This window comes from Falco naumanni, chromosome 2 (assembly GCF_017639655.2).
Source record: "Falco naumanni isolate bFalNau1 chromosome 2, bFalNau1.pat, whole genome shotgun sequence".
In the NCBI taxonomy this organism is placed as follows: domain Eukaryota; kingdom Metazoa; phylum Chordata; class Aves; order Falconiformes; family Falconidae; genus Falco; species Falco naumanni.
Window position 1 is genome coordinate 81,527,302 of NC_054055.1, and position 26,200 is coordinate 81,553,501.

General features: G+C 41.5%; 1 protein-coding gene across 7 annotated transcripts in view; it reads left to right on the top strand.

Moving 5' to 3' along the window:
- Window positions 1-26,200, top strand: part of AGPAT3 (1-acylglycerol-3-phosphate O-acyltransferase 3) — a 94,096-nt gene that overhangs the window by 30,266 nt on the left and 37,630 nt on the right. For 2 of the 7 annotated variants that reach the window (XM_040585199.1, XM_040585201.1), the window contains one exon: window positions 12,442-12,563. The exons of 2 other annotated variants lie outside the window; for them this stretch is intronic. The gene's annotated coding sequence lies outside the window, so the exon portion shown is untranslated. Of the gene's footprint in view, window positions 1-12,441; window positions 12,564-23,264; window positions 23,441-26,200 lie in introns of those variants that run through there. 3 more of the 7 variants (XM_040585203.1, XM_040585207.1, XM_040585202.1) reach the window with 2 other exon arrangements.

The following is a 26,200-nucleotide window of genomic DNA, read 5'->3' on the forward strand; positions in this document are numbered from 1 at the left end:
CATAGAGACTGTGCTGTCTTACAGTATCTGCTGTGTGACAGGCACTGCAGCTGAACCAGAGAATCAGCCCATGCTGTTATCGGTTGCCCCCATACACCAGAAGAAATGTTGAAAACAAAAGTCAACTCATCTAATAAAAGAAGACATTCTTTCCTTTCTAAGGGAGGAAGTGGATGAGGCAGACTGCTCTGAAGCAGAGCCATCACAAGAAGAGGAGGAGGAAGGGGTAGAACTCATAAATGCGGTGGTAACCCAATCCTTATCCCTGAGCAAGCTGTGGGATATGTGAAAATATTTCAGCTGTCATCCAGGCAGCGTGGTGTTACCTGGCTGTTCCAGTGCTGGAATAATGGGGCCAGTAGCCTGGAATTAGAGGGTAGGGAAGCCAAACAGCTGGGATCCCTTTCTAGGGAAGGGGTCATTAACAAGGCAATTTGAAAAGGGGCACAAGCCCTCAGCCTCTGAAGGCAGCTCCTGTCACATGTGAAGGTATCCCTTCAAGGAAGATGTTACATGTCACCCAGGGAAGTGGACCGTCATGGAGAGAGTTATCCAGTACTTGAGGAAGCTAGCTGTGCTGGAGGTGATTTATGATGACCTGAACAACAAGCAGTTATCCAAAGACCCAGGTGTAGTCAAGCGCAGATGGTCCATGTGGCAGAAGCTTATATGGAGCGCGCCATCATTGTATGCCAACTCATTGGCAGTAATGACCTGGAAACGTGGAGAGGGACAAATGGGATGAATTGGCTGGCCACCTCCAGCAATATGAAGAAAGTATCTCTTCTTCTTTATGGGCCTGTTTCTTGGCTGTGGAGAAACTGTCCAAAAAACTGTCCTGGGAGTTCCAGCAATTCAAAGAGGGTATGTCCTACTCCCCACTTGTATGGACCATTATCTCAGCTATTAGGAGCAAGTGCTCCTCTGTGCAAGAGAGGGGATATAGCGCGTACACACCGTGGGCCACCCTGTGGTTTTATCTGTGTGACCATGGAGAGGACATGAGGAAGTGGGATGGAAAATCTACCTCGACTCTAGAGGCATGGGTATGTGAGCTGCAAGGAAACACAATCACAAAAAGAATGCAGGCAGCGATCGTGCTACCTGACACGCCAGGCATGCACATGCACATCCTGGGGTAGGGTTGATGTACCCAGAGATCTGTTTGAAGGCGTCTGTAGCAAGGTATGTTGTTCCCATGTTCTGTGGCCTTTAAGAAGGCAACCTTCATCCCCTTGATCTTTGTGGCACCCATCACCAGTCCTCTTGCACTTGCAAGTCAGCAGTCTTGCCCCTTGGTTGGCTAGCTTCCCCTTGCCGCTGGAGAAGCCTTGTTCCCCCTTTCAGGATTGCTTGATGAACGGTACTGTTTCCATGTGACTTAGGTGCTACTGTGCTGCTGTGAGCATGATGGGGCTTGATTTTTGCCATGGCAAAGGACATTTGGAAGGAGTACAATACAGAATAAAGCTGAAAGTATACTGAAGGTGGCATTCAGCAATGGTGAGGAAGGCAACAGAAGGCAGGGCAGGTATTGATGAAAGAGAAATGGCACAGAGGCAAGAGAGGCCTCAGTGGAAAGCAAAGCGGATCACAAAGAATTGAGAGTTTGTGGTTAACATCAACTACAGAAGTTCATTACTTACAAAAGTGCAAAGGGTGCTACTTAGCCCTTTGTTTAGCATGAGGTATTCCAGGTATTGCATAAATTTGTGGCAGTTGAAGAGTCTGCTGTGCTTGTGACGTGCTGGAGAGCTTTCCAGGAGTGCAGCCTGCCTGTTGCTGTGAATGCTTGTGTCGTGAGCAGGGTTTAGTGATGCTGTGGGTGCATCTTCTGTTTGGATTCATCCAAAGGGAACCTGGCTTGTGCACGCCAAAATCATCCTGTGATCCAAGTTGCAGAAATAACAGGGCATTCCCTTCAAAAGCAGACCGATGCTGTGGATTAATGTGCCATTTTAGATCGGTTGAGTCTACAGCTTTCCAGATGTCTTTGATGCTGGCTATGACTAGGACTTAGTGATATTCTTGCTGGACTTCTGTGCGTTTTACAGCTCCTTCATAGGAGGGGCAGATGCTGGAGGTCTTGCAGTCTTAATTTCTCTGAAAGAAGCTGTTTTTGTGGATGACGTGCTCTTGAACACAGCATGGCTGTTCCGGGTATGACCTCGTTGATCGTTTATTTGGATGTGTCCTTGTGAGTCTGGCTCTTGTTAAGGAACCAGCTGCTGCAGGATGTCTGCAGGGATCTGCTCATAGAAGCACATCAGACAGTTCTAGCGCTGAGAAGCGCATGTGAGCAAGTCTGTATCCAATTGCAAAATTGGCCTTTCAGTGCACAGGTTATATGTGGTCAGTTTGACACCCAAGTACTAAAAAAGCCATAGAACAGCTTAATTTGAGCATTAAATAATACAGCAAAAGGGAAGATTACCAGAGCAAAACTCATTTCATTCATAGTGCATGTGTCTGGACAAACTTTTCTTCACATGCTTATGCTGGAATTAAGTCCATTTTGAAAATGGGACTTTTTTTACAACATTTACAAAAGCGTAGACAAATTGACTAAAAAAGAATAGTCACGTGAACTTAATGGCTTTTAATCTACGGAATAAGAAATTGGATATGCTGTCCCTTCTCTCACAGATGTACTTCCATTAAGCAAACACTAACCTACTAACCTTATTTTGGTTAGTATATGTATTTTTTGTCTTGTTTTTAATAACTGGAGAGGATATACAGCATTTGTTTTCTCTTTCTGGGGTTGCTTCTGTTGCCTTTCTTTGGGTTACTTTACAGTGGTAAAGAAACTGTTTTTTGATAGAGGAGGAGCTGGCAACAGTGAGAGAATTTCCTTTTTTTGTGAACTTCATGTGACTACAAGGAGAGGATTCTTGAATTCAAACTATTTCCTTGTCTTTAGTTTTCTACAGAAGAATAAAACAAAATTGCAGCTGCATGGGAAACATTTTAATCAGTAGGGAAAAAAGTTCAAAATTGGATAGGAGAGTGAGGTGAGTTTGCTCAGTTAAAAGCCTTCAGAGCAGCTTGTTTTAAAATTGTGTAAAATTGACCTGAAGTCTTGTTGGCTTCCATAGTGCAACAGGGATGTAGCGCAAGGTCTTAAAAGATAAATATACAAGGGTCAGTCTGAGGTAATTGAGGTACATATATTTTTAGCTTGTGAGGTCTATATTTTTTTGAAAATCCGCACCTTTACCTTGTGACAAGTTGCAGACTCAGGTGACTTGCACTGTATGAAAGTAATAATAACCTGCCACTGACCAAACCTACTCATCTGATAGCAGTGTTCGTGCTGAGATGTTTCTGGTATAATTTCATACTCTGGAGTCCCTCAGCTGTTTGTTGTTTACCCTGGGATCAGAGAGCTGTCCATGTGTAGGTGATGCCAGTTGGAAAAACACTTGGAGGATATGGCTGAGTGAAGAGACATGCCAGCCTTGTACGTAGGGATACTTGAGAGGAAGACAGAGTCCTTCAAGGTCAAAGGAGAGAGAAGTTTCAAGTTTATATACAGAGGTATGTATTATCTTTCCGCACCTCTACCTCAGCTTTTGCTGTTTGAGTATGTTAAGAGAGCTAGCATAATGCAAAAACCTAAAATAACTGTGGGTAGATAACAGGTATCTTTCTGGAGCAGGAAACTGAAATACTGTTAGCTGCAAAATATGAGTTTTCTTCCCCAAGTTTGTGGATATAAGACCCTCTCTTAAATGACTTTTATTTTTTCTTTTTTAATGAAAATATAGTACATCTAAGAGAGCCTTCCTTGACACAGTTCTACTTTTCCTGTCTGTCTGATGTATCTCTTCCCACATAAATAACCCACACCTTTGATAATCTGTGTCCTGTCTCTGAAAATAAATCTTCAGGTAATTTGCATAAGATCAGAGGCACAAGGTTATTGGAGTGAAGTAAATACATTGGAGGTTATGGGGCAGGAGTCTTCAGGGCATGAAGGTCACAGCTATAAGGAACGAGAATAAGGAAGAGATAAGAAATCTTTTATTGCCTGAGTACTTGGATGAGCTGAGCTGCAGCAACAGGTTTTGTTGAAGTATGGTGCATCCTGGAGTTGGGAGTGGTTGGTTTGTTTTAACAGCTAACTCACAAAGAGTCTTGAGGGTTTTTTGGGTGTTAGACAATTAGAAATACTTAAAGATGGCAGTTTTTAAGCATGAGTCTGAAGTGTTGCATCTAAGCAGAATGACAAAAAGATTATCCTGAGGAGTTTGCTTTCTGGGTTGATTGGTTGGTTTGGGTTTTGTTGGGTTTTTTTGTTTGTTTGTTTTAAGCACCTCTTTGAAACAGAGGAAACATTCCTCTCTGTATACTCATAATTCTTAGATTTGAATGGTTGGCGTGATGTACTTGTTGCAGTGCTTAGGTAGGTAGGATTCATAAAGTAGACTTTCTAGTAGATTATATTTTCTGGTAACCTTCATCAGAGAATCTGCTTCTTTTTTTTTTTCTTTTTTTTTTTTTTTGTAGACATAAAGGATTAAATATAGAACAGCTCAGGTGCTAAAAATAACCCCTTGCACTGACGTTTACTTTTTTTTTCTTTGAAAGAGACCTTTTGGATATTTAGCAAGATTCTTCATATTTGCTCAGCATAATTTTGGTTGCAGTGATTTTGAGGGAGAGACAAGTCAGCTGATCTTAGAAAATAGCTTATTTTGGTTTGATTTGAGTGCGGTGTAGGAATAGAGCAGATGCCAAGGAAGAGACTTGATGTGGGTAATGGAATGAGAAGTTGATTTAATTACTGCAGCTGTAGAAGCTGGGCATTTACAATCTCAGAGATTAGAAAAATGCTTGGTTCTTGTTTATGGGTAAAAAAAAAAACCCAAAAAACAAAGTACCTCGATCAAACCCTAAGAGATATAATGGATCTCACTGAAAAGGTGGTCCCTTGATAGGAAAGCTGCTCGCACTGAATGGCTTCAGTTACAGTCCAGGATATAGTATTTCTAGTATCCTTTTAAGTGTGAGATGAAGCAGGAAGGAGGAATGCATGATCTTCCAAAGTTATCTAATCTTAGAAGATGAGATTTTCGTAGTGGGAGAATGATTTACTTCAAATGGATTTTGAAGTAATTCTCAATTTGCAGATGATCTGCTGTGAACATGACTCCTTGCACATAGTGGGCCACTTTATTACGTTCTGAGTAGTCATTTGAGATCTGTGGTGTGAGAATGAACTGGTAAGTCAGTTAGCACATTTAAATCAGTTTGATTAGATTATTACTTCAGTGTCCTGTCATGTAGAGCTTCAAAATTTATTACTTCGGTGCCACACTCCTGTATTTACAAACTGTGAACATGTTTCAGTATCCAGAAACACTGAGATCAGCCCAGGCGAGTGTGTGCTACCCACAGTCTGGTGCTGCCAGAAGTAAGTTGTGTGACACATGGGGAGGAAGGGGTTGGGGTTTTTCGGCATCTCGCAGGTTGTGCAGCACCAAGCATCCACTGGTTTATGGCAGTTGGAGCAGACCATTCCTGCAACCCACCAGGTGTTTCAGGGCCATGACCACATCTCCCTTGCTAGCCATAGCCTCCCCTTCTCCAATGATGAGCCAGGAGCACATCGCTTTGCCTTTCTAGTGGCATTGCTGTGGCTTCTTCTCCCTTTGGGCTTAATAACAGGTCAGATATAAATTGCAGTTTAGACCTAAAAATAGCTGGCACCTGCTTCAGTCATGCTGGGCCAGGGTGAGCTGGGGCCCTGCTGTGATCCGTGCCAGACCTGGGGCTGGGGTGAGCGAGAGCGGTCTGGTGAGGTTTTCTCAGCCTGTTACAGGTAGAGCAGCCCCAGCCACGGGGAGGAGCATGGACAGCCGCTTGTCAGGGTTGTTGGCTGGACTTCTGCAAGATTAATAAAACACCCATGCTGTGTCACCCCTTGATTGCAAGTATTTCCTTTTTCCTCTGCCGCGTGCTCTTCTATTTGCCCTGGATTTTTTCCTCTGCGCTTAACCAGTAATGTAGCAATTCATTCTCTTGCTGTGTTTGACCAAGACCAAGCTAGGACAATGTAAAGATAATGCATCCTCTTGGGAATTACATTGTTATTTTAGATTACAACTAGCTCAAGCTTCATCAGGCTTCTGGAAATCTATTATTTATGCATATTAATTTAAATGCTATTAAGATGGTATTAGAATTTTTTCCTTGGGTAAACAAGGGAAAAAATACATTAGTTCAAAGGTCTAGTGCACAGATTCTCTTGGAGAAGGTAAGCTAGGCCTTCTCTGCCTTGGCTGTTAGCTCTGCAGACTGCATTTTTATTTTTAATGCTTTTTTAGCCACTGTTCCTTGGAAAGGAGTATGCATATCTATAATTTCTTTGATATCTTGAGGAGCTGATGCCTCCAAACTTACCATATTGTTCACTGCGAAATGGCTTCATCCATAACAAAGAGTGTTTTTTTTTTCTCAGGATATGGGTATATTTAACTGTTCTTTCCTTGTTTGTGCTACTGAATGAGATATAGCAAATTCAGCTAGTTTCACTGTTGCCTTATTCACGTCTTACCTGCAGCAGTTCAGAATTGTAAAGCTTTCCTTATGCAGAATGGTAAGGGTTTTGGGCAGGGAGTAAACTTTTAATTAGTTCAGTTTCTTTATAATAGACTATTTCTAACATGCTATTCACTTTTATTAAATTTATTAACTAGATTGCTGTTATAGATCCTTTATTTCACTTGTATTTGAATTATGAATACTGAATAGGCAGAAATATGTGTCATTAGTCTAACCCAGGGGGAGTAAAATAACTACTGAGAAGGAGGATCCCTCTGCTACAAGTAGCTGCCACGCAGGCTTGCGCCCAACACTACGATGTGGCTGTCTTCTGCCATTTGCTGGTGCTAGCACTGGTAGCAGTAGGTGCTTTGCAACCAGCCTTCAAGCTTCCAGGTTATCCAGCATCAAGGCAGAGCATGAGGTGGACAACAGTGTCCTGATTTTGGACAGTGAGGCAGATAAGGGACAGTGGTGGAGAATATTTTTAGCCAAGCCTGCTTGACTCATGACCCTGGTGGCAGTATCTTGCTAAAAGGGACTTAATGTGGACAGGGAAGGGGTGGGGGGATGTATGTGCTCAGTTCAAGGAGAAGATGTGGGTCTGGCGTGCTGGGCACATACAGGTTGCTGCGAGTTTTAATCCTGATGTGACTTAACAGTACACCTATAAGTTTTCATTTTGGAGCCTTACAATTCGAGGCCAGTAAAGGAAAGGTATTTCTGCCAAAGACTTGCTGCAATTCTCAAATCCCAATAGGTAACTCCTTCCTTTTAACTTAATCTGTAAATTCCAAAGTAAATGATTGATTTGGAGTACCTAGAAAGTTTGGTTATGGAAGATCAGAGCATGAAAGTTAGTGATCAATTGCTTCTCGTTAGTGGGTAATTATGAAGAATTGTGTTTTGGGATTTTTTTTTTCCCTGATGAGGCAATTTGAAGACCTACAGCTCTAAAAGCTATCTATAAATCCACTGCACACCAGAGAAAACATCAGAGCAATGGGATAAAAGCTTGCATAGCCCCAGCTGTGCAATGGAGGCTTCCCCTGGAGTGCAGTGCAGGGAGCCTCAGCCCCAGGGTTTGGGGCAGGGGACAAAATGAAGCTGGCAGAGGACCGCTGTAGTGAAAGGAATGTGCTGTTATGAAGGTTGGCCAGAGGAAATCAGTGGAGGGTGTTCGCAACTGTTCTGGGTTTTTTTAGGTTTACAAAGTGGAAGGAGGAGGGAAATGAGGAAATTCAGAAAAAGACTATTGCAGTGTTTAAAAGAAAAAATATCACTGGAATTACTCTGAACATGACAGATGTTATATATTGTTGTAGGAAAAAACTATGTTTACAATTACCCATTTAGAAAAATAATTTAGGTCCTTTTTCAGAGCTTACTTCTTCCCAGAAGCCAGCAGATGAGCTTGCATCAACATTCAAGATGTATTAAACAATTTAATTTCATTAATAACCAACTAAAACCCAAGCACAAGGAAATACAGAAACCTTGCCTGAGCCTACTCAAATTCCCCTCTTCTATGCTGGTTTTTTTTTTTTTTTTATTTAGGCCTTTAATCAGGGGTAACTCATGGCAAAACCTCAGAGGTAAGTAGTCTCTAAGAAGCTGCAGATAAATTATTAGGTTTCTGCGGAGTAAAGCTGCCTGGACTGTAACTGCAGTAACATTTCCCAGGACAGTGTGCGCTTACTTTTTCTGACGGCCATTTCTCCATCAACATTGGGTTATCATAGGGAAGATGGTCTTTAGGCAACGGATTGAGCTGTGGGTCAAGCAAATAATCAGCAGACTCAAGAAGACTGAAACTTCCTATGATGAGGAGGAAAACTGACTGGAAAATGGTTTCAGTAGTTTTAATACATATTACTAAAAAAACGCCGCAAAAAACAAACAAACAAAAAAACCCAAAAAAAACCAAAAAAAAAAAAAAGGGAATTGAATGTTCCCTGTGTGAGATAGTGCTGAAGGCAAAGTTGTATGTGTCCACTTTTGAATCTTGTATGTCTTAAATGTTGGAGGTCTGCGAATATTTTCAAAGCTGTGGTATCAAAGTAGCTAAAGGAGACAGTTTTGGAGGTTATCATATTTAATTCAATGCAAGAGAGAAACTGTTTAAGTGTTTAAAGGCATGCACTTGCATTAGTATTTAATTGGAGGACTTTTTTTGAAATTGAAAAATACATGTGTACTTAAATGTACTCTTTTTATCCTCAATGTATTGCCTAAATCTGTTTGTTCAGTCTTAAAAGACATAGAAAAGGAATTCTGTACAACTTGCAGTTTCCAGTTAATAGTTTTTATATATATATATACACACACATATATATATGTACACACACATAAGTATTTTTATAAAAGTGGGGAAGATGAGGATCCTAAATGGGAAGAGCTGCTTTCTCTGTCTTTAGGACTCAAGTACTTCTTACTCAGACACCAGCACAATAAACAGCATCAGACCAAAACTTGCTTTCAAATCCTGTTCTCTTCCATAACAGTACCCTACTGTGCTTCAATATCAAACCAGAAATTACTCTCCTACCAGTTGCAGTGTTTCATTCTGGGAACTTCGACCTCAGTTTTATCAGTTCTAGTAAAATCTCTGCATGAGAGATGCTATACGCAGACATTGAAAAATCAGAGATCCCTTTGACAGGCCATGAAGGCAGCGTTCAAAAACCACTTCCAAGACCAGAGAACGTACTTGTTCCAAGGAGCAGCTTAGTTTGAGTGATGCAGTTTGATGAACAGAGCATGCCACAGTTCAGTTCTACAGATCTCTTTCTTGTAAGATTTTGGGAAGCAGGATGAGGCACTATGCATGGCTTGCTGAGCTTTTTCTAATGCACACTTTTTATTGCTGTAGTTGCATGTGAGGACTTCAATGTAAACAAAATGGCTAGCATTATTATTTTAAATTAGGAGATATTTGTTCACTTTTTAGGTGTGCAGGAAGATTGTGGTAACTATTTACACTTTCCCCTATAAATCAGCTTCCCCCCTCCACCCCACCCTGATAGCTCACGCTGCATGTACCATCTTCCTCCACCAGCACTGAGAGCTGAACCAGCTGCTTTTGGTGACAGTTTTATAGACCCTTCAATGCATGTTTAGATGCGACAGTTACAAAAATGGTTGGAGCTGTAGGAAGTGTAGTGTGTCATAGTGTCCTTCTCATAACAAGGGCCTCCTTAAGCACATAGGTTTGTCAATAAAAGCTTCTCCCAGAGCTTTGCTGTTGTGAGAAGCTCCAGCCTAAACTTATTCCTGGCCAATTGATACCTGTTTCTTCTGGCATCAGCAGCCTTTTTTGGCTCAAATTGTTTATTTTCCTTCCTAGTGGTTATCTTTACTGTCTTACAGGGAGCAATTGCATCCTCTGTAAATCCCCCTGGATCCCTCTCCTGTGTGTCCTGATCTCCATGCGTGCTGTCAGTGCTGGAAATCTTCCTTCAGCCTCCCGTGTTTCTAGTGCCTATTTTTTGTACGTAGGCAACCTCTCTTGTGCTGTATTCCAGATGGGATTTTAGCAGTGCTCCTTATGTAGTTCCCTGTACTTCCTATCTCTGTTGGAAGCGTTTCTCTGGATATGTCCCGGTATTGCATCTGTGTTTTTTGCAGCTGCATCTCAACAGTGACTTACAGCCATTCTGTGCTAGGATGGGCTAGCGTGTCCAGGCCCTTCTGGTCCAGGCACTGATCATCCTCTAGTGTTTAGCTGCAGCTTGTTCATTTCATCTATGCAATTGTGCATTCTGTATTAGTGACTTTATCCCACTCTTACGGCTCCAGTCTTTAAGGCCATGGTGCCTGTTGTATAGCAACTCAATACACCTTCATGTTCAAATTGCTTCCCAATTTTGTCGTCTGCTTGGTTTTTGTATGCAAGCCATTAATCAATGAAGCAGAAGACTGATTGCTGGGGTTTGTTTAGTAACTTTATTTTCGTTAGTAACTTTGAAGGTGTCTGCCACTTTTTCTTCCTATGTTGTCTGTCACCATCTTTTGGGCAAGGTCTTTACTGCTGTCACAGTTCCTCTACTGGTCTCCAACTTTGCATGTTTAATGTGAAACCACATGGAAAAGTATTTAATAAAGTTTGTTGAAAATCCAGATAGCTGAGACTAACTTATTTGAATAAACTCCCTACGGCAAACCTGTTGTGTCCTGATGTCTTTGTAGCTTTTTTCTTACTCTTTGTCAGTCTGCTGAAATCTTATGTGCTGTTGGTGAGTTCTGCAGCCTTTCTTCTATGCAGCAAGTCAAACCAGATCGTAAAAGTACTGGCACTAAAGTCTTGAAATGAATTTACGTCGTCCGCCCTTATAGAGGTGGTTCTCTATTGGTTTGAATATAGTTGACTTTTAATTGAGTGTTGAGCAATTGCATGTGTTGTTTTTGTTGGACAGTTTTGAAGACAGTTTAAAAAGGTGGTGGGTATTTAAAATGCTTGCCTGGTCATATGTTTTCCTTTTCTGTAATGGCAGCGGTGGAAGATGCTTTAGGTTCCAAAAAGCAGCAAGTGTGTTCTGACATAAAACTGGCCTTGGGCAATGTGCCAGCTCAAGGGACTGGCAGCCAGTGATGTCATTAACTGTATACAGACCTGAAGTGGAGCTAGATGGGTGGTAGCTAGCTGAATGGCTAACTGGCACTTCCTAGTATGGTTTGGTTTAAACAACGTGTTTACACAAAGTTTTCTGAAGTAGTTTGGAATTGAGCGGTTTTCAAATTGTATGATATCCAGGGTAAATATATATGGTATGAACCAATATGCCTGGTCTCTATTTCTGTTCCTTTGATAACGCGGTCACAGAATTCTTCTAAGTGTCTGAATTACTCGGTACTGGTTACGTCCCATGGTAGATACCTGCTGGGGCATCCTAATAGCTACCTACATTTTCCTGTAGACCTTATGTCCTGGTTAAAATAAGTTGTAAATGAAGTAATCTGTGGGAGAAGAGCATTTTTTGTTCTTGCAGCTTTAAACTTTGCTAAAGGTAGTGATAGGTTAAAGAAATGCTTTATATTATGTTTTTGTGATACATCTGACTTGTTGAGCAGATGTTTGAAGAATATCTTTTTTTCTTCAGTGTTTTATTTTTAAGGAAAAAAAAGGTTTGCAGTCGGGTAAATCTGAGTTTCTTTGGGGATTTTCTTTTTTTGAAGTTTGGTTTATAGATTTCTGCCCAAAATTTCAATGGTGTTAGGCTTGTGAAATTAGATAACACGCTTTAAGCAAGCCACCTCTGGGTAAAGCACATCTCTAATTACTGAGACTAAATTATGTGGAAAGTGAGCTTGTGTCTGAAGTAAATCTCCAGTTCAGTAATCTAAAATTAAATAATGATTAACTTAATTGCTTCAGGATCATAAAACCATTCTTGATACAATATAGGGATTAAGTGTGTGTTTTGAGAGTGGATAATTGCTTCTACTTCATTTTCAATAACTTCTATCAAGATGAAGATTTATAGGCATAAGAAATACCTTTTGTTAATGCTGATTAGTAAAGCTAGGAAAAGTAGGCTGGTTCTTGAGCATGCAAACTCTTTCTCTGCTCTGAACAGAAGCTGCAGTTTCTCTACTAAATACAAATTGAGAACACTTGCTTTTAATTTCATAGATGTGTGCCAGTTAGACCCTCTGAAAGCAATAGTAGTTGGTACCTGTGGAGCAGTGTAGTATCCATACAGGGGAAGAAGGATTAAGTAGTTTTTTTTTCCCCCCAGAGAAAAGAGAAAGATGGCCAATATTATATAAGAAGAGTTTGAGTTAAAGAATTTGTGACCTGGCTTAGCAGCTGCATGTTATTTGCATTGTATTTTGCTTCTAAACAAAATATTTTTACCATCATTCATTGAAGAATGTCTTTTTTGCTTATAGGCAAATGAAAAAGCAAATCTCTTGAAACATAAACAGTGGTACTTCCCTGGAGGAAGGAGGTGAGGATTCTCCTGTTGCTCTGAGTGTTGCCAGGTGCCAGAAGGTGGTCCCCAGTGGTGGTGGTAAGAAAGAAATCTTCCCCCACATTTCTGTATTTGTTTTGTCTGTAGCAATAAGATGCTTTTAGGAAAAAAATGCGGGTGCAAATCCTGTTCTTTTCATAGAGCTGTATGAGTTGCTGGGAGAGGCGTCAAAAGTCTCCCACTCTGTGAATTTTAATTTAGGGACGAAACCAGCACTTCAGATCGTTGCTTGCTGTAGTGTTCTCTCTCCTGTTCTCTCCTGTATGCTGTTATCAGTTGTTAGTCATTGTAGCAAAAAGTTAACCACAAATAAACCTCCAGAGGACTCTAGAAATACTTAACTATTATGTCCCCCCTAAATGTAGAAGGGGAACTGTGCCTTTACAGTGCTTTGAGGACCTTCTTTACAAATTTCTTAGAAATCTCTTGAATGCTGACTCTGGGGTCATCTTAGGCTGCCTTTAATATAAACATCCTTAAATACTGTCCAGTAACCAAATATGAACATGTTAAGTTGTAGCAGCAAACTTTCTTCTTTTTGCCCTTTTTTGTAGTGTCTTCTACAAACAGTGATAGCAAAAGTGGGAAGCTGATGAGACCCCACTGAACAGGGTTTTTCCAGGACAGGATCTTAAAACCCCAGAGTGGTCAGTGTCAAATATTGACATTTTAATGATGGTCTCTGATACCCTGCGCCTTCATGGGCTATTAGTAGCTTTATTTTTTTTAATAGGAAAGTAATTTAATCTTGGTGATTTTGTGAAGACCCAGTGTGTTGCTTTAGTATTCTAATAACCTTTCAAGGCCTGTTATAGGACAAGTAGTCTTCCAAGAAACTTGCATTTCTGTGAGCTGTTTCTCAAAGCTCTGATTCATAGGGCAGTTCATGCTGGATCAGCCACTGTCTGTGTTCAGGGCATGTATTCTGACCCCATGCAAAGTTACATCCCTTTTGAAGATATACACTTTCCTACTATAGAGGAAGATAAAGCATTTAGCCCTGATCGTATAGGCAAATAACCACTCTCTGCGAGCTCCAAATATTCCTGGATCAGAATTTTACCCCCTAAATTAGTTACTGCAGCTGAAATCTGGTTAATGCTGACCATCTACAGCTTTGGTGGGTAGAGGGTGACCCAGCAGGTTGATTCTTGAAAGTAGCCTTGTTACAGTGTCATGGTGACCAGCTACTTTCAGAACTGGTTCTGCAAAATGCTTTTGCCCAGACTCATTACCATTGATGGAAGAGCAGTATCCCAGACATACACAGAAGCCTGTTTTTATGTGTTTGCTGTTTTGTAGCATATTTTTTTCAACTTCCTGCAATTTTTGCTTTTCTTCTTTGTGTCTAAGGCTGAAGGAGCTAAAATATACTTGGGGGCAGGATTTTATCAATTGTGAACAGCTCTTGAATTTTCCAACTTTGCTTCTGTTCAGAGAAGAGAGAACTTGGGCTTCTCATACCCAGGCTTGCGGGCTACCAAGCCTGGTGCCTGTGCCCCTCATGTAGTCCATGCCTGGGTGTCTTATCTTGGGTTGCTAGAACTTGCAAGGAGGGATAATCTGAAAATGAAATGTTCCGAGTGAAGCAAATGGCCATGCTGGAAGCTGCATCAGTTTGAATAATCTTGTGAATAATTCCTTTAGCCTTGACCTTCTTGATTGCTTAGATGAATCCTGAGCGGGTTGATACATATTGATATGGATTAGAGAAGTTGTACTGAAAGCTTTTCATAGTCCCAGTGGATGCTGCTTCTGTGGAACAAATCCCCATTTCAGGAACCAACAGGCACACAGTTGGGGAGATCAGGGACTGAGTTGCGGGGAGGCCAAATTACGACAGCACTTACCATAGCAGCCATCCCTTCCCGTTGGAGTTTATGTGTAGGCAGTCTCTATAGGTATCATCTGCTGCTGTTGTCCTTATTGTGTGTCTTCATGAGGGGATTTTTCTTTCTTAGACTTGCCAGTGTTACAACTGTTACAAGAATTTGTAACAATTGTTGGAAGATTCAGTTTTCATATAAAATTAGTTAGGGGCCACAGAGAGGAAAAAAAAAATCATCTTTGCAAAGCACTTGTGGACATAAAGGGTCCAGCAGGCTAGACCAAAAAGCAGCTCACAAATACAGTCATTAATAGCAGTCACAATTTAAAGAGTTTTCTATAGTTCAAGCAAGGAAAAATGTAAAGTGCATTGGAAAATGGGTTACATTCACTGTTTTCATATTTAATTTACCAATGTGGAGGCTGTGCCAACAGGCTCTTTCAAAGCCTGTAAGACAGAGGCCTCTTCGCTGTCAGACTGATGTTCTGAAAAGCTGCTACCTGAGATATGATCCCTGCTGTTAGTCTGATGCAGTGTGGTTCTTAAGCTTAGAGTCACTTTTGCACAACATGTGGAAATGATGTTCTCGCCTCTGTTTTTGATAGTGCACTGAGTTGGGACACTGAAAATGTGAAAGGACTAGTTTTCCTTGGTAGTCTAGAAACGCTTGAGGAGGTCTGGGTGTGTTAAGGTGTGTTGTGGCGTGGAACACTTCTGCAAAGTAGAAAGTGTTGCTTTGAACTCTTTCAGGATGGGGCAAATATTGTTTCCAAGTCCTTCACTGTAGTATGTTTCCTCTGACTACGGAGCCTATGTATGAGACGGGTACCAGAAGACTGGTTCTCCTTGTTGTGACTTTTATTTGGAAGAAACAAGCATAACAACTGTGTTCTGTGAAGCAGTGAATCTTCTTGATCTTTGAAAACACTCAGACTGTGCCCCACTAAGCTTTCTTCCCCAGAAATCTTGGGGGAAGAGCAGCTTTATCAGATGATGCTGGCTATGCTTGTGCCTGGGACTCAGTACTGTTCAGCTCTGTCAGGGTGGTCACAGTTCTGGGACAGCACAGGAACCACTTCCAGCTGGGGGTATTAGCTGGTGGAAATCAAGGACCAGGGACCTATAAACTGGATCTCCTAGGGATGGTTATTTTGAGAGGAAAAAATAATCCAAATTAAAAGTGCTTTACAAGAAGCTGTAATGTAATTTACCCTTACTTTTATAATTGTTTTAAAAATTTCAATGTTGCTGTGGGAGCAGTCCTTTTCATACGTGTTTTTAAGTTGTGAAGGCCACATGTTCAGGGCCTTTGACAGTATTTTCCAGAACAACAGAAAGTACAGATGGGAATACAAACGCTCTTACAGCATGTGTTTCGGGATGGTGATATTATGCTTCACTAGCAAGGCCAGTTTTGTATCGGGGTTCACTTGCCCAATCTCTATGCCTGTGTCTCCCTTCCTTTTAAGAGGGAGCCTCCCTTTCCACCGTGGTTGTGGCGTTCAGTTTAATGGGAGAAGTAGCCTCCTGATGCACCAGAGTGGCTTGGCCTGAGACAGAGGATTTTGAGCTCAGTCAGCCCAATATATTTGTGATTGAAAATGGCTGGCAAACAAAGGACACCCCTCTAAGAACGAGCCTCTCTCTTGCTGCGATGTAAGAAGAAGAACAAGAGGAGGAAGCTCAACACAATGTGAGCTGGTGATGCAGCTGCTGGGCTATTGTAGCAGCTGCTGGTGCCATAGCGTGGCAAAGAATGGGTGTACGTGGCAGAGCTGGCTGGAGCGTGGGCTGCTTACCTGCACCTCAGGACCTGGCTGCAGCATCTCTTTTGCAGGTGTCTTCTGGATAGCTGTCAAGGCAGGTACTCCTTCCCCCGACTGTGTGAGCTTTTGCCTTGTTTAGTAAGAAGTCTTGTTTAGTAAGAAAATGGGTACTTTGGATCTCTATTGCAATATAGTAGCAAAATACCTAAGCATCTCCTTGTGTAGTTGTTTTTCCTGTACTGAAGATACAGCAATGCCACTTGCTATTGTCATGTGTGCCCCAGAAGGAAAACATCTTCACTGTTTATGACTGTGGGCCAGCCGTAGTGCTGGGACATAACAAACTTACAGCCCAGTTGCAGGTGCTGCTGTGTCAAGGCTGTTCACCCCTCTGTGCTTACCACTAGCAATTTGTCAGCTTTGCTAGGTTAGCTGTTCCCCTAGTGTCTACCAAAATTATCTATTTGCTAAAAAAATTCTACACAAAAATTAAAAAAATAACAAACAACCAAAACAGTTTAGCTTAAGATATATCTTGTTGGTACAGACCTGGGATGAGTAATAACTGTAAAAGCAGTTACATAAACCACAGGACATGCTGACCTTACGTGTGAGATAAGTGAGCCTCTAGCAGCACCTAGGAGTAGGGACTTGTGCACACTTAAGTCGAACCAGGCATAGGGTAAGCTCCCAGTTGCCTGGAAGTAATGAACTTTGTTACAGAAAAATACTTCTTATTAATGCAGTGATGTTTCAATTATTGCAGGTGTTTCCAAAATCTGGTTTATAATAGTAAAGGTAAAAGGAATTTAAATAGAATGAATCAAAAGTGATTCATGTTTAATGGGCTTGAAAGTGAACAACACAGGCTGCAGACTCGAGAAACCATTATACATTGCTGAGTAAATAGCACGAAGGTTCTTGTTACATGTCTTCGTTGGAGAAATATTGATTGTTTTATATTAGTTCTAGTAGTTAGACCAGTCTGCTTGTTTGTTTATTTTAAATGAAGCTAGCTTGGTTTGATAGGCTCATTGTCTATAAATATGTCCTATATTAACACATTGCATTGAACTGCACAGTTTTTGATATCCTTGAATATCTGATCTTTTTGGCATATAATTGCAGATGAGCTTAAGGGTTATTCTGGCACATAAAAATGAATTGTAAGAGCATAAATACTGCTTCTCGAACCATTACTCTGCTTGACTGAGGAGCTTTTGAAGAGCGGTGCCAAGCTAGTAGTGGTGACATCCAGAATTAGAGTATGGCACACAGGCTCTTTTGAATATGAGGCCTTGGTACAATAAACACCTCTGTTTACTAATTGGCTTCTAATTTTTCACATGATGGGGACCAGTTTTGACTTGGCAGTTGAGTTGTTCTGAAATGCTGCAAGCTCCAAGAGAAACTTGCGATTTCACATTTCACACTTCTTTCAGTATTTTCTTTCAGAAAACAACCTCTGCTCCCATGATCTTGTGCATCTCTGGCAGGAGTGGAAACGATACAGTGGAACGTACAGAGATGTGGAAATTTCCACGTAGACATCTGCCCACCTGGCTTGGGTTATAAACACTGAGAAATCTTCTGTGGTTAGATTAGTGTCTATGCTGTGGCACCTGTGGAACTGAGAAGGTACAGTGTCAGAATTTTTTTAATGTCCTTTTTCCTACAACCAGGCGTAGTTTACATGAGATGATGATAAAAAGAGCAGAGAGCATCTGTGAAAACTCCCATACTTTTGCTATCAGTTGTGGAGCAGCCCTTATGCAAAGTAGCAATCTGCATTTTGCTGGTGCAAGGGAAGCATGCATTTCTAGTGGGCTAGTCATTTCAAGGATCCCTGCAGCCTTCAGTGAAAGGATATTTAGGTCACCTCCCTCTCAAAGGTTGCGTTAAAAGGCTACTGTTCAGAAGCTGAACAAATGAAACTGAATTGCAACAACCCTAACCAGTCCTGGATTTCTGATCTTTGTTGGCAGCATCTTTCAAAGACTGTGTGTGTTACCATAAAGGGTCCCCTGCTCTGCAGAATTCATAGTGGTTTGAGTTAACAATATATGCTACAAGAGGCCTATTTAGCAATAGGACACCAAGCTAGGAGGAGATGGAAGATCTTAAGAAATGGGGAAATCTTAGATGTTTCTTTTCAGGTCTTTCTCTTATGTGGATTTTAAAAATACATGGGCTGTATGCAGAGTGGCTGCTGTTCAGTTTCCCAGCTGAATAGCCAACAGCAGCCGGAATTTCAACAATAATCAGACTTCCCACTTAGAAGTTCATTTTTTTTGAATGGGTGAGATACTGTATTTGTAAAGAGTTAAGGTTGTAACTTACAAAGATTTCACCAAGTGCAAAAGTGCACATTCACATGCATGCAGTTCAACTTTGTGTTCAAAAAGTGGTCTTTTTGTAGGAGAGAAGGGTTTTTTCTTTTTGTGGTGGTTGGCTTGGGAGATTTGGGTTTTTTCCCTTGCTGTCTGGAGAGGCACAGGTGTTCCATTTACACTGAAAAGTGTGGTGTATGGCTGCTGCCAGTACTGGTATTCAAGCCAGAAGGGGCTGGTGTGATCTTGTCTGAAAATGCAGAACAAAAAACTTAGTCTAGCATGTATTGTTTTTGCTATCGGTCTGCTTGATAGTCTGCTCTATCATTTTAGAAAAATACCTGCTTTTGTGTATATGCAAAACGAGATCTGACCACAAGGATAATTACGAATTCAGACTGATAACAGCCTTGTGAAATATTTGTCAGTCAAATAATCCCAAAGAAGTATAGCTGTTGTGTTTAGGTAAGAACACACTGCTGATGTCAGCCAAGGAGACAGGAAAGAGAATAAAAGCTGAATCCTGTACAAGGAAGAAGCAGGGTGATGTGGGCCCCAGCTCTGCTGTACAGTTCTGCCTTTCTTGCTTTCTTACCCTTTGGATTTTGAATAGCAGACTGCACACAGCACTGTACGAAGCAGCATTGCCGTGAACATCCTCTGCCACCACTGGATCGAGCTCCCTGGTGCAGTTCATGCTGCCAGTGTGGCTCGTGGGAACTGACTGAGGAAAAGTTTGGTTGTGTTCCTGTTGGTTTTCCAAGCCACATTTTTTCACCTGTTATTCTTTCCTGAACGCAAAACTATGGAGTTTTACCTTAAGCTGCCTTGGTGACAGTCAGTCACCCAGTAGAATGCCTACTGCTTCTGGTTTTAGTGGTTTTACTTCTCTCACTGTCTTCCCTGTGGTGGAGATCTTTCAAACTCAGGTAATTCAGGAAATGGTGGCTGTCATCTTGCTTCCCCCTGCACGTGATCCCCACCTCTCTCATGGGTTGAACCCAACTTCCACCTGGGTGGAAGTGTAGACTTCCTATAAAGAAATGTTTAGAGGAGGTATTGTTGTCCATGTGACAAATGTCAGTCTGGTGACAGTAGGCTGGTTGGTCGTTCTCACTTGTCACAGATCTGTCAAGAAGACTGGGGACCATAAAGTTACAATTGAGTGGCATATATTCTGCTTCTCAGTTATCTTCTAGAGCAGCCTTTCTCCATGGCTGGTGAAGTGTGAGCAGTTAGCGGTTTGGAGGTACATTTGTAGGGTGAAATAATGCAAATGCTTTTCTGGGGAATTTCTGGATTTAGTATAGCAGAGTGCTTGCAGGGGAAAACTTACCTGCTGCGTCTCCTCTGTTTTGCAGCTGTGATTCTTAGAGTGTGGATAACTCTGGTATCATCTGGGGCCTTTGCTTTACTGTGTCATTCGTTTATTTAATAATAATTTTATTTAAGCTTTTCCATCTTGGCAGTACAGACTGTGGTTGCAAATGCTGGAGCAGAAGCATGGGTCATGAGCAAGCAGAGCCAAAGTGCAAAGTCTCGCATCCGTCTCCTAGCCTGCCTCAGGAGAGGGTAGGAGGGAGGTGGTGGGTTTGCTGTAGGACAGCCCCAAGACTCTGCTTGCTTCTGCCAGGTCACTTGAACTGGTGCTCACGTGTTACTGTGGATGCAGTCATAGAATAAATCATATTGCTGCTCTTTTGCAGAAAGTAGTGTTTTATGCCTACAACTTAAAGCAGCTCGGCACATCTTGGAAGATAGACTTCTAATTTCTTCCCAGTTAGTACACAGTACTTCAAAGAAAAGCTTTGAACTTGGGTAGGGGCTTGTAGGCATGCATATGGTGTTTGCTGAAACTTCATTTAGCAGCAGTCAGAAGCTTCTTGTTCAGCCACAGCACATTTGCATGTTGACACATCTCCTGGTTGGCACTCTGTTTCTTATGTTTGAGGGTTGATTTTCTGCATAATTTTCCATCCAGAAAGCAAAGTATATCATTCTTCTTATAACACTTATCTCAGATGATTGCAGATGAGACTTTTTTTTGTTTATCCTTTATTTTGCATCCCAGCTTTAACAAGTAAGGAAACCGTGCCACAAAGCATTTTCCAAATTCACACAATCCATCTAGGAGATGGGTACTTAAGTTTCATGGCTTGGTGTGTGGATGTGCTTACACTCCTGAAATTTCTTTTGTAGTTATTTTTATCTGAATACAAAGGATGAATTCCCACTTGCCTTGAAAATTCAGCCACTTGGAGTGAAGAGGAACATTTTGTCTAGTGTTAGAAATAAGTAGACACTACTGAAGTTTTTCTTAATCATCAGAGACAAAGACTGGCAACATTATATAATTATGTAACATTGATCTATTCAATACAAGTGGCCTATTACTCAAATAATTCTGTACTATAGGGCTTCTGTTAGATAACTCCTTTTCTGTTTGTTATGTAAGGGGTGGTATTATAGAATCAGTGTTTGAATACCAGCACTGTAATTTTAGAATAGCTTTTATAATAGAAATACCAAGAATGCCAAGTAAGCCTTGCTCCAAATACAATTATTGCAATATCCTAGTTAATTTTTTTTTTCAAATGAGGCTTCTTGAGAACTGCTGCTTTGGTTTTGCATTTTATTTACAAAATCCCAAGGCTGTCCTGTGCCTAGTCATATTACATTATATGCATTTTCTGTAAAAAATATTTTGCACTGCATAAATGTTGATTAGCAGTCTTGAAAACTGGTGACTGAGCTTCATCTACAAAAACATTTCAAGTACCAGTTTACAGACTTTGGAACCTTCTTGTCATCTTTGAACTACATGTGTATTTGACAGGTTTTGGGGTTTATTTTAATATAATTTTATTTCCATAGTTGAGAACAAACAATGTGAGTAGTTGCAAAATGATATCGGGGAACATAATCCATAAAAATTCATTTGGAGCTCACAAACTGATTATCCTCAAGCAAGGAATTAGTTGGAAGCTATCTCCTTCAAGATGTTGATAGTAGTAAGACTTTTATCTGTGTAGCTTGAGAAATGGGGTAGAGCTGTAGGTGAGGTTAGAAAAGGTTTTACAATAGACCTGGACTTTGTGCAGGATGTAAGAGGGCAGGAGGACCTGTTGACTTGGTGCATAGAGAGTACCTGAAATTCTCCTTTAATTCATGAATGCTGTGACACTTCTGTTCTGGCTAAGAAGCTGGTTTCCACTGGACCCTATTCATCACACTGTCTGGAGTATGTTGTATTTATCTTGTCTGTGCTTTTAAACTCGGAGCAACTTTATATTCTTTTTCCAACCAGTTCTGCTCAACTTCATACCGGATAAAATCTCCTATTTGGCTGTGATTTTAAAATTCACAGCCTCTTTTTCCTTTTTGGCCAAACAATTCCAAGTATTGTCTGTTTCTTTGATTGTAAAAATTTTCCATTTGTTGTATCTTAAGTGTTTTTGTACTGTCTCTTTCCATTTTATTGAACAATCCTAAAATCTCTGTGACTCTACTTACAGGGCAGCCAAAGGTTTAAAAGGAGCTAGTAGCGTGTTGTAGCTTTCTGTAGTGCTGCTGCTGAAGTTTGGTCTGAAAATGGGAATGTCAGGGGATTGTGACTACCACTTCAGTTTGTCTCTGGCATTTAAGCTAGATTTTGTCTGGGGTTTTTTTTCTTCCTGTTTCTTTTAGCGGCCTAATTCTTACCAGGTGAGGATCAGTTAGCCAATGCAAACTGCACCTGCATGAAGGGCTGGGTTGGTGTAATGGCAGGTGAGTGGGAATCACACTCTTTGGTCCTACTTTTGTGTCCCTGTGTGGATGCAGTCTCAAGTCTCTCTTTATCTGGACTGCCCAGATCATGGTGCAGAACAGCTGGATGGGCCCTTGAGCCTTAATCACGCTGGTGGCATGGTGTTCCTGCTGCCCGGGTAAGGTGTAACTACTGGCACCTTATTTCTTTCCTCTTGAGGCTTTGGTATCTCCTTTTTGTTAACCAAGCCACTGGAGTGTGCCTGCTGTGGCTTAGGCCTTCCGAAAGCCCTGAATTTGGAGCAGGGAGAAAGAGAGAAAAAAATTCTGTTGCCTTGGTTGGGTAGAGCTCTCCCCTGAGACCTGCAGAGAAGGGGTAAGGGCAGTGGAGTCCCCAGACCCCTCCAAGAAGAGCAACTGGGAGCCTGCTCCACAGCTCCCTGCAGAGTCCCTTTCTTTAGCCTGTGCAGGTTCAAAGACGTCCCTTATTGCGTTGCAAAGGCAGGTGGTGCTTCTGCACCCACAGTGCAGTCCTTGCAGGGCAGACCAAACCCTTTTTCTGTTGTGACATTCTCTCAAGCCTTGTTTGCCCTTTGTAGGGAAGGGACAGGCTTTGGTGGGGTGGGAGGTTCCTTTGTGTTAAAATCCTGGTTTTGTTAAAATCTTTTGTCGGCTCTTAAAAAAAACAGTGTCGAGCGGCAGTGCTGAACATACGTACCTCACCACATGAGCGAATCCCGCTGATTGTAGCCTGGTAATTTGCTCTAAGCAGATTACCGGATTAGAGCAAAAGCTTGGTTTGTCAGCAACACCACCTGACAGTAATATTTATTGAGAAGTATTACCTATTTTAAATATTAGTTCACATATGCCCCAGTCATACCTTCATTCTTGAGGTAAGAAGGGCTTTTTTAGTTTGGTGCTTTATGAAACCATGTAACGGAGAGGACACCCAGCTGCTTTTTTTTCCTGCTACTATGCAGGCAGTTTTAGTAGTGGCAGCACTTCCAGATTTACCTCGATGTGCTTTTGTCATCATAATCCTCCTCCATGTCAAGACTGATTTGCTTTTCTAGACAAGACCCACATCGTCCGTTTTTGCAGTTCCATTTCTCCTCCTCCTTTTTGGGGTTTTATTAATCAATAACAAATCAGGAAGATGTTGATAACCCAGTCGGGTATATGCTTGCTAGCTGGGATCTGTGCTACACTCATCGCCCTGGCTTTAGCCTATTACTTGTATTGGTAAGTTGGATTTTGTGCTGTGATTGCAATGGTGGCTTGTCCTTTAAAATGCTTTTTTGGGGTAAGCTGGAGACTGGTGGTCCTTTTGAACGTGCTCTCGAGGGCTGATGTACTTACTAATGTGTGTCTGGGACAGATACCTTCCCTGATTTTGGCTGATGCCCTGCTTATTTGTCATGAAATTCAGTTTTGCTGCAGTTGGTGGTTTTGTATGTTTTTATTCAGCTGAGAGCATAGTGTCTGAGGATGCCATAACATCTGTTGGGTAGAATGGTGATTGTGTCTTTCCAGTTTGTTGTGAGAGCCTTTTAAAACTGTTTTTCCTCTTATTGCATGCTCTTGCTTAGCATTTTTATGGCTGTCTCTCTTGGCATGCAACTTCAAAATTAGTCTGTGACAGGCTTACTATGCGTTAGGGTGTTTGTGGGACACCTGTGTCTTCAGCACTTCAAAAGAAATGTTTCAGGCAGGTGCAAATTGAGGACTGCTGTAGTTCCCCCCTACCCCTGCCCCTTACCCAGAGCTCAGCAGGTTGCTTCCCCTTGGGGGCAAGCTGGGACCTGGGAGGGTGGTGGCATGAAGCAGTGGGACAGGGAGCCTGGGCATACCTGTTATTTTTGCTGTGCTGAAGGAGGATGCAGTGATGGGCCTGCGTGGGTTTGGGAAGAGTAAGAGCAGTGCAGGGGCTGCTTTAGATTTCTGGGCTGGCTTCATTCTACACATCTCTACATATGTCCAAGACATATCGCCAAAAGATATCTTGGAACTTCTTAGAACTCCGTCTGGAGCAAATAGCAACATTTAGAAACTGGAGTGCAATCTGTTGACTAGTTTTAGTGGAAAAAATTATATGTCACTTCAACTTGTAAAAGGGAAAGCCTGCTGGAGTTGTAATTATTATGGCTACGATTGGAAGACTTTCCAAGGGGTGTGATATTGCTGAGATCAAGTCTCCAAGTGGGTTGCTGAGAGCAAGCGGGTTCTTTTGTTTGTTTGTTTTGTAAGCTGATGAAGAGACAAATAAATGAAAATCTGTGGGGTGATCATCGTGGCTTTGTTTTTGCCAAGTACTTCCTTCAGGCAGTTATGCCTGTGTTATTTACAAGCTTACAATCCTTTGTGTGTTTATGCGCACACTTCTAATATGAATTTATTTAGGTATAAAACTTTACAGTGAATCTCTGCAGATATGTAAGCTCTCAGCTATATAGCGGGGCAGCTGAAATTGATATGTATGTGAATACTATCCTCTTCAGTCCTCAAAACGTTCAACAAAATGGGACATATGTATGTGACTTTAGTTTTAATGTTGAAAAACAGGGAATATAAAGCTTAAGGATGTTAACAGCTGTCCTGTTAAATGGTTCTTTTACCAGAGAAAGTACGTGTCGTAAATATATGCGTGAACAAACTGTAGTTTTTAATTAATTCTGCATGTCTTGACTCAATATTGGGGTGTAGTATATGCATCCGATATCATTTATGCTTTTGTATTGATACAAATATAAATGTATGTGTTATACGTAGGCATCGCAGTATATCTGTCTTTTAATTCTTCTCCCAGCCCCCTCCCCACACACCCCCCACCTCCCCGCTTTTGTTCACTCTTAAAATTCTTGACTTGAATCCAGGTCAGATCTGTTTTGCAGGAGAGATTACAATTCCGCACACAGCAGGAATTAACTGGTATTAGGTCAGATCCTCTTCTTCAACAACCTCAAGGTTCAGGAGAAAATTAATGACATCATCTACTTGCTTGTGAAAAGAAAGCTCATTCAAACCTCTCTGATTAGATACAGTTGAGATGTAAAGGGAGTACCTCAGAGTGCTTTTTTGGCTTTGTTGGTTTGGGTATCTTTAACCCTTTCATTTATTGATGCTTGAAGAAAGCTGACTTTGATAACAGTTTATTATTTTTTTAACATAAGTCTGCTTTGTAGATCTTGAGAGACTAATTTTTATTATCTTTTTTTATTTTTTTCTTAAATGAGTTAGCTTGGCTGCTGCAGTTCTCTTAGAATATCCTCAGAGCTGGGGTGATTAAGATCAGAGATCACCAGTTCAGCAGGGAATCAACTTTGCATATTGGGAGATTAACTTTTTTTCCCTGTAATTCCATCTGTGATCGTTTGCTTCCCTGGGTTGAAGCACCCTTATTAGCTTGCTGGACAGGATGTATTTTGGTCACCTTCTGGGCTAAATTTAGTTTGTACTCTAAGAAATTCATCTAAGGAAGCGAGGAGTCTTTGTTCCTCTGGGATTTATGTGGCACCCTGCAGGCCTGGGGCTGGGTCCCTTGCTCCCTGCTCAAAGCAAGCACACCACTAACCTCAGAAATGACCTAGGAAATCTAGCATGGCCTTTCCATCTGCCGTCCGCCACCCCTGAGAAAAAAAGACCCAAACAAATTGCTTAAATATGTGAGGGCTGGTGCTCGGGCAGCAGTGAAAGATGTGCAAGGAACCACCACTGTAACAGCCTCATGAAGTTACAGGCAACTGTTTAGGGGATAGTCCACAGCGCTCACACACGTCTACCCGTCTATGTCTCCTCACATAGGCTCGTTGTGGTATCAGGTATGAATACCTCACAAGATACACTGCAGCAATCCAGTGCAGAATCTGTAGTTGCAAAACTAAAGTCCACAGAAATTACAAGAGCATGAGACATGACATTTTCTTTTTTGGTCAGTCCTTACTGACTCAGGGAGTTTGTTTGGTTGAATTCTCCCTACAACAGGAGACCCTAAGGGAATTGTCC